This window comes from Macrobrachium rosenbergii, chromosome 3 (assembly GCF_040412425.1).
Source record: "Macrobrachium rosenbergii isolate ZJJX-2024 chromosome 3, ASM4041242v1, whole genome shotgun sequence".
In the NCBI taxonomy this organism is placed as follows: Eukaryota; Metazoa; Arthropoda; class Malacostraca; order Decapoda; family Palaemonidae; genus Macrobrachium; species Macrobrachium rosenbergii.
The window spans coordinates 12,053,698-12,061,197 of record NC_089743.1 but is presented as its reverse complement, the minus strand read 5'-3'; the positions used below and the strand labels follow the sequence as shown (position 1 = coordinate 12,061,197).

Below are 7,500 nucleotides of genomic sequence, written 5' to 3'. Positions count from 1 at the left end.
GGCACGAACTTTAATTACTTTGTCGTATAATGCTAAAGGCGATAGAGGAGACTAAAATTATAGGGACGTGATATCACTTATTATTGCTGCGAAGGTTTATGCTAGGTATTTCTTTGCGAGATAAAGACAGCTGAGCCAAAGATTGATAAGGGAAGGAAGGAGTTTAGACAAGCAAATTGGTTGTGGAGAGTGGATTTTTAAGAAAGTGAGATGCTGTGAGTGGTAAAAAGCTTATACGATGGAAGTGAAGTGTTTGTTCCAACATGTAAATGGGAGAGTGACTGGTTTTGTGTAAGAGTGTGTATGAGCCAAGGGTGTAGCATGGCTTCATGGCTAACTCAGTGTGTATGGATGGACTGATGCGAGAAGCCAGAGAAAGGACAGCAGACAAATGTGAAAAGTAAAGTGAGTTAGGATGCAATACTGATTGCAGGTACTGATGAGAAGAGAAACTGCAGACATTAATGAAGTTTCGAAAGTTCCAGATAGAGAAGAAAGCAGTAGTAAATGTTGAGTTGTGTATGCATTTGGGAGTAAATATAATGGCTGATGCCAGGATGAGAGAAGAACGAACGCGGAGGATGTGCAGCAAGGATATTAGCAGAATGTATGCTAAAGATTGCAAAGAGACTTGGAACGTCTGTGGAAGCCAAATAGGCACGATTAGATGAAGGAAAAGAGTAAGAACTTCACTGTATGAAAATGGATGTGAATGTTGAATGCAAATGTAATAAATAAATTAAAGCTGTGTAGATCAGTTGTTTTATAGTATTTGTGGTATAAGAAGAACTGAAAGAGTGAGAAATTCGGAAAAAAAGTATAATTGGCAAAACGGCGCACCTGAGAGGAGGTGATGTGGAACGAATTGAAGACATTGAGTTTGAAAAAGGTGTATAATTCAGAAATATTTGAGTGAGGAGGAGAGAAAAGCTTAGCCAGTGCTGGATAGATACCATGAAAAATGTATTCAAAGTGAAGGGCTTTAGAATATGTGTTTGTAAGGGGCTCGATGAGGTGCTGACGAGCCCTAAGCCCTATGTTTAAGTGCATGACGGAGCTGATGTCTTGGAGGTTTCTGCACAGAGAGTTTATTCTTAGAATCAACAATTAAATTTTAGTATGAATGTCGCAGTGACTTTTGTGAAGTATTTTTTCAAGTGCCACCTCTGAAACAGTTTCTTATTGTGTATGTATGTATGTGTGTACATTTAATATGCATATATAAAGCATGATGATTGAATAGATAAAGCCATTCTCAACATGTTCAAACCCTACAAGCCATAGGTTCGGATCTTGGTCAGGGCAGACACACTTATCACGCAATTACAATTATTTTTGGTGGTAAGTTATTCCTGAAGTATGTTGACTTCAGTAGTAATGGGTTATTTGTGTTTTAGTATTTTAAGGTATAAAAGTGTCGTACATAAAATTTGTTAGAAAACCGTGTTGTGGGAAGATAGATATGTGCTAGGATCTGTTATCTGATACTAGATCTCATAGTTTAGTGGTGATCGCACTTGCCTCACCACACTAAGAGCCATTGTTAAGTTGAAAAACTACCTTCTGAAGCTCCCCCTCTCTGAGGAGAGAAAGCTTTCAGGTGAAATATACATATATTACATGTATATACATATATATATATATATATATATATATATATATATATATATATATATATATATATATATATATATATATATATATATATATATATATGCTTTTCCTGTTCTTGAACTGTATGAATTTTGACGTATGTAATTTTCAGTAGTCCTGTCGTTTCCGAGACTAGTTTCGACATTAAAGTTTTCAGTAATCTCTCTCTCTCTCTCTCTCTCTCTCTCTCTCTCTCTCTCTCTCTCTCTCTCTCTCTCTCTCTCTCTAGCATAGCATTTGGTCAGTGTACATCACACCATAGCATTTTTTGTCAGTCTACATCACACCAGCTAGTTCTAATTTTTATGTACATCTCCCATAAACGCCTTCCCGTCATCCTAAGGTGAGGTCTTCTTTATGAGTCCCTCAGCCGCTGATAATAATGCATGAGGTTCGTCTCGTTTGTTTGTCCAGACGTCTATAAGACCAGTTATATCGGGAGAAGGGATCCGTTGGGAATGAGCCGCGTCTGGGCATCTGCTTTAATGCCCAGGAGCTCGCTCGTCTCTCGGTCCAACGTAAGGAAGGTTTTCGTGAATTTTGGAATGTTTTGTTGCCTGAGCAGTTAAGATTCAAAGAAATTCAAGAGAGAGATCCCGAAGCCTGGATTTATATTTGCGATTTTTAATAGTGTAATGTAGGCCATTCTGATCTGGCGGACGTACGAAAAGGTTAAACGCAGAGGCTCAGCACATTGTGTGTTCTTGTATGTAGGTTAAAGCGGCATACAAACAGGAAAAAGAAAAAACCTTCGGTTAGGTAGCGGGGGAGCCATAGAATTTTTGGTTTTTGCTTCTTTCGTTCTCTGAATTAGACAGAAAAGAAATGATAAGGGTTTGGCGTTTGATTTTTTTCTGTCTGTCTTTTTACATAACTGTATTTTTAGAACCCTGGATGTTAGCACGGTAAATAGAAGGGAGAAAAAGGGGGTTTATTCGTAGTTTTTGAGTTTCTTTCGAAAGCACTTAAGCCTTACATGGTAAGACAGTAAAAAGAACAAGGTAAATTTTTGTGTGTAAACGTTTCAAATGTTTCTAAAGCTTACTAGATACAGACAAGTGGACATGCAGAAAATAGGTTGAAAAGTTATCAGTAAAGTTTGTACTTTTACTTTTAACATTTTCTGTCCGTTATTGGTTAAAAAAAATATACAATTTATGGAACTGATGTAAGAAGTAAATAACTCTAGTTCTGCGGTACCGCTGAATTAACAGAGGTCCTTTGAGAATTTAGGAGGTGGACAGGCAATTAACAGACACCCTTTGAAAGTGAAGTCAGAAATACAAACAGATAAATAGAAAGACATAAAAGCTTCATGCATGTAGAAGGCAAAAAAGTATTGCCGTAATCATTTTTCATTTCTTTACTCGGTAGTTTGTTTTTATTCATTCATTTTTTTTTTTTTTCGTAGAAATATTCGGCATAGTATTTTTTATTGAATATATATAATTTTTTTAAATATCCGGCAATACAATAAGTCCCGAGTTTGGGCTCCAGCGAAAAGCATTCGGATTTTATGTTTGTTCAACCGGACGTAAAACGAGTGCTTTTGGAATTGATTTTAACCATGGTCGGATATCAAATGATTGTGGCCGGTGGCCGGAGGCTGTTCTTCGAATGATGTGGTCCGTTTCGTTGAATACGGAACGGACAGGTTCGCTTATTTCGTATGATTTATTATATTTAGTCTTTTAGGCAGCTTGGCAATGTCCTTTTGAGGATGATAAAGGTATTTTTGTAAGAATTTTTGCTGGGTTTAGTGCGGTACTGAAGAGATAGATATTTGGTGTCCTTAAGTATATGAATATGAATGCTTATATATGTACGGTATGTGTGCATGAATGCAGTGTTGTTTACAGATCATGGTTATGCATTATGCAAGCTTAATGAATGGATTCCGAATTATATGTATATGTATATATATATATATATATATATATATATATATATATATATATATATATATATATATAAAATGTACATATACAGATAGATAATATATATATATATATATATATATATATATGTGTGTGTGTGTGTATATATATATATATATATATATATATTATATATATATATTTTATATATATATATATATATATATATATATATATATATATATATATATATATATATACACACACACAGGTAGATAGATAGATCTGTGTATATATATATATATATATATATATATATATATATATATATATATATATATATATATATTATATATATATGTATATATATATATATATATATATATATATATATATATATATATATATATATATATATATATAATATATATATAATATATATATATATATATATATATATATATATATATATATATATATATATATATATTCTAATGTTACTAGGTTACTTACTTGATTCTAGGTGGCAACAGATGAACGCAGGGAGTTCCTTACATTGTCAAGAAATCTACTGTATTACACATCTGACTCAATATTAGGGCAAGTTCATAGAATACAAAGTAAGGGAAATACTGTGGTTTAAGGCCTTCTTCATGTGAGGGAAGATTATGTAAACTCAAGGGGTCTCTTAACTGATTATATTTACATAACAAACACAGATCAGAAGAATGACAAATTACTGGGCGGGTAATAATAAGGGCCTGCTAAATGAATGAATCCTGCACAGGATAAATATTCTACGCCGATGATGTCTCCATAACAAGAAACATCACTGAGTGGGTAGAAGGGGTACTGCACATGGGATAGAGCCGAGTGATTCTACAGTTGAGGCCTTTCTGCAACATATGCAAGACGATTACTTGCAAGAATAACAAGACGCTCAAAGGGGAACTGAGGAAATTCACAGATGGTGTCAAATAACTCAGTTCAACACTAAATGTATAATTACATTAACACTGAATGCTCCAACACAAATTACTGAAGGTGATCGCACAATGGAAAAGAAATTAAAATCAGACAGAGAAATAACAGGAATTGTGACTGACTAAGAAACCTTATTCCAGTACGTTACCTTCGTCAAGATGACAGTGTCCTCATTCGATAGGGCGCCGACGATGGAGGAGGTAATTATGGGGGAATGCCACTACAGAAGTATACTGGTTCAAACCTCGGGGTTGAACACATGGAGGGTCAGGCAAGGGTAAGGACATCTGTCTTCGGTGGTGTTCTGCTCGCTTCTCTCTCTTGACTGCCGTTGCGTCATCTACTAATAACCTTGGTTATTACACCTCAGCATCTAAGTAGATGGCGCAAAAGGTCAATCTTCGTCACATTTTCCATATAGACCACATGGCCTCCAGTTAAACCTCATGGAGGGTTTACCATGGTGGGTGGCGCCAACTTTCTCTTTTTTTTTGGCTTTTCCTTTGCACTTGTCTGACACCTCCAAGAAGGCACGAAGGTCACCTGGAAACAAGGCCTTAGGCAGACATTTGAACAGAGAGAAGGGTTAAAGGGCTTAACCATTTTGGGGAATAAAGGAAAGAGTTTATGGAAGGGTGAGTGGAAACCCACAGTTATAGTAATTAAAACAATTGAAATGAATTTTATTTCTTTCTCAGTTACGTTACGGATGTAAAACGGGTGAGGTGGCTTGGAAAGAGGTTCCATCCGTTGTATATATATATATATATATATATATATATATATATATATATATATATATATATATATATATATATATATATATATATATATATATGTGTGTGTGTGTGTGTGTGTGTGTGTGTGTGTGTATATATATATATATATATATATATATATATATATATATATATATATATATATATATATATATATATATATATATATATATGGATATGTATTATGTTTGTAATATACGAACAATTGCTATGTTCAGCAATCCTGCAGGTGTCGCTAATGATTATTCAGCGCTTTGCAGTTCTGGTGGAAATTCAGCTCTGACCTTCCGGTAAGAGACTACCTCGATTCTGTACTTGTGAGACCGGAAATCAACTCAGTGTTTGGGTGGCCAATGACTATAGCATGATTCACAGGGCGCGTAGGTACAGCGTCACATGGCAATGATGGAAATGTCTGTGGAATCTTTTAATCTGGTTATAATCAGATATTAGGGCACGAAACAGAAATATACATGCTTACGTTAGTTACGAAATCTCTAAGGTGCAAGATCTCTGGTGGAAAGTTTTTCGTTCCTGTGAAAGAATCAAAAGTGCCTGGACATGTGTTGGAACACGAGGGAAACTGGAATTCCCTCTGCGGATTGTAAGTGTTTAATTTGCTAACCTTTACAAGTGTAACCATCATTATTTAGTGATCATTCCTTTTGATATTATTTAACATTGACAAAAGTAGTGTCAAACTCGGAATCCATTAGGAGAATTCCTCAATAATACAAATTAATTAGGAGATAGCAGGTGCCATTGGTGCCAGCTTTTGCTGGCACTCAAGACACTGGAGCCTATACTTGGATATTCATCCCACCTCAGCTCCAGAGGCTGAAAGCGATGCTACTCCAAAAATCGTACGACGATGCCCTAACAGCGTGATAGCTAGTTAGCTGACTGACTAGATCTGTCGTTGACGATTGCTTTATCACGCTGTGTTGATAGTGGTACCTTTCAACTACACCTTGTGACATTCAAAGGTTTGTTTGTGCTTTCATATTTGTCTTCAGAACTGCTTCTGAAGCACCATAGTAGTTTTAGTCTAGTTTGATGAAACTAACAGTAGATAGCAAAAACTCAGTTGTTAACACGTATTTTTTCAAAATAACTATTAATGTTGTGGAAATTATCTATCTATTTGTCTGTCTATCTATCTATTTATCTATCTATCTATCTATCTATCTATCTATCTATATATATATATATATATATATATATATATATATATATATATATATATATATATATATATATATATGTATATATATTATATATATGTGTGTGTATGTGTGTGTACGCTTATGCTGATTACTAACTGTTATATTATATTAATTTCCTTGGCTGCATTCTGTGTGTGTTGTGTGTGTCCTCCCTCCCTTCCCCTTTCCCCCTTCCCTTTTCATTTCCTTGTCCCCTTCCACCTCCCCTTCCCCCTTCCTCCTCTCCCCTTCCCCTTCCCCCCTTTCCCCTCCCCTCCTCCTCCTCTCCATCCCTCTTCCCTCCCCTCCCCTTCCCTCTTCCCTTTTCCATGTTTTAGGATGAAATAAAATGTGTTGAGATTGAGTACTATTTTAACAAAATATTTATAGATTTGTAAAAACATCATTTTTTTTAACAGTAATGTGCAGGTTTTCCAGATCAAAATGTAACTTGCTTGACCTTTAGAATTTATGAAGTGTTTAATTAACCTCATGTGGTAACTATGAACCACCTGCATTGTGAGGGTCACAGTCAATACTACTCCTGTTATACAACTGGAGTTTTAAGATTTAAGGAGATGATAATAAAAACTGTTCAGAAGTTTTCAACTTTAAGTAACACAACGGTATATAATAAAGGATTTCTGGCTGAGCTTTGTTATTTTCATTTCGAATTGGACTCAGCGAGTAATTCTAGAACAACAGGAGGCACTACTGGTGATGGTCCGGAACCGCCAATGGCATCAGCATTGGTTCAAAACCCATCAGCAGCTGCTCCTGCACCTACACCAAAATATGGTCAGTTGTTTTTTATATGGCTGGAAGGTAAATGGGGGCTGGTGCTGACCATAGGCCTTATTAGTAGGGTTAATTTACCTGTGGGTATGGGTATGGGTATGGTATGCATATGGGTATGGGTATGGTCTTGGATATGGGTATAGGTATGGAATGAATATGGATATGGGTATGAGTGTAGGTATGGGTACAGTAAGGATATATGGG

General features: G+C 35.5%; 1 protein-coding gene across 4 annotated transcripts in view; it reads left to right on the top strand.

Moving 5' to 3' along the window:
* Positions 1 to 7,500, top strand: part of LOC136852684 (latrophilin Cirl-like) — a 1,484,851-nt gene that overhangs the window by 906,270 nt on the left and 571,081 nt on the right. The window lies entirely within an intron of this gene.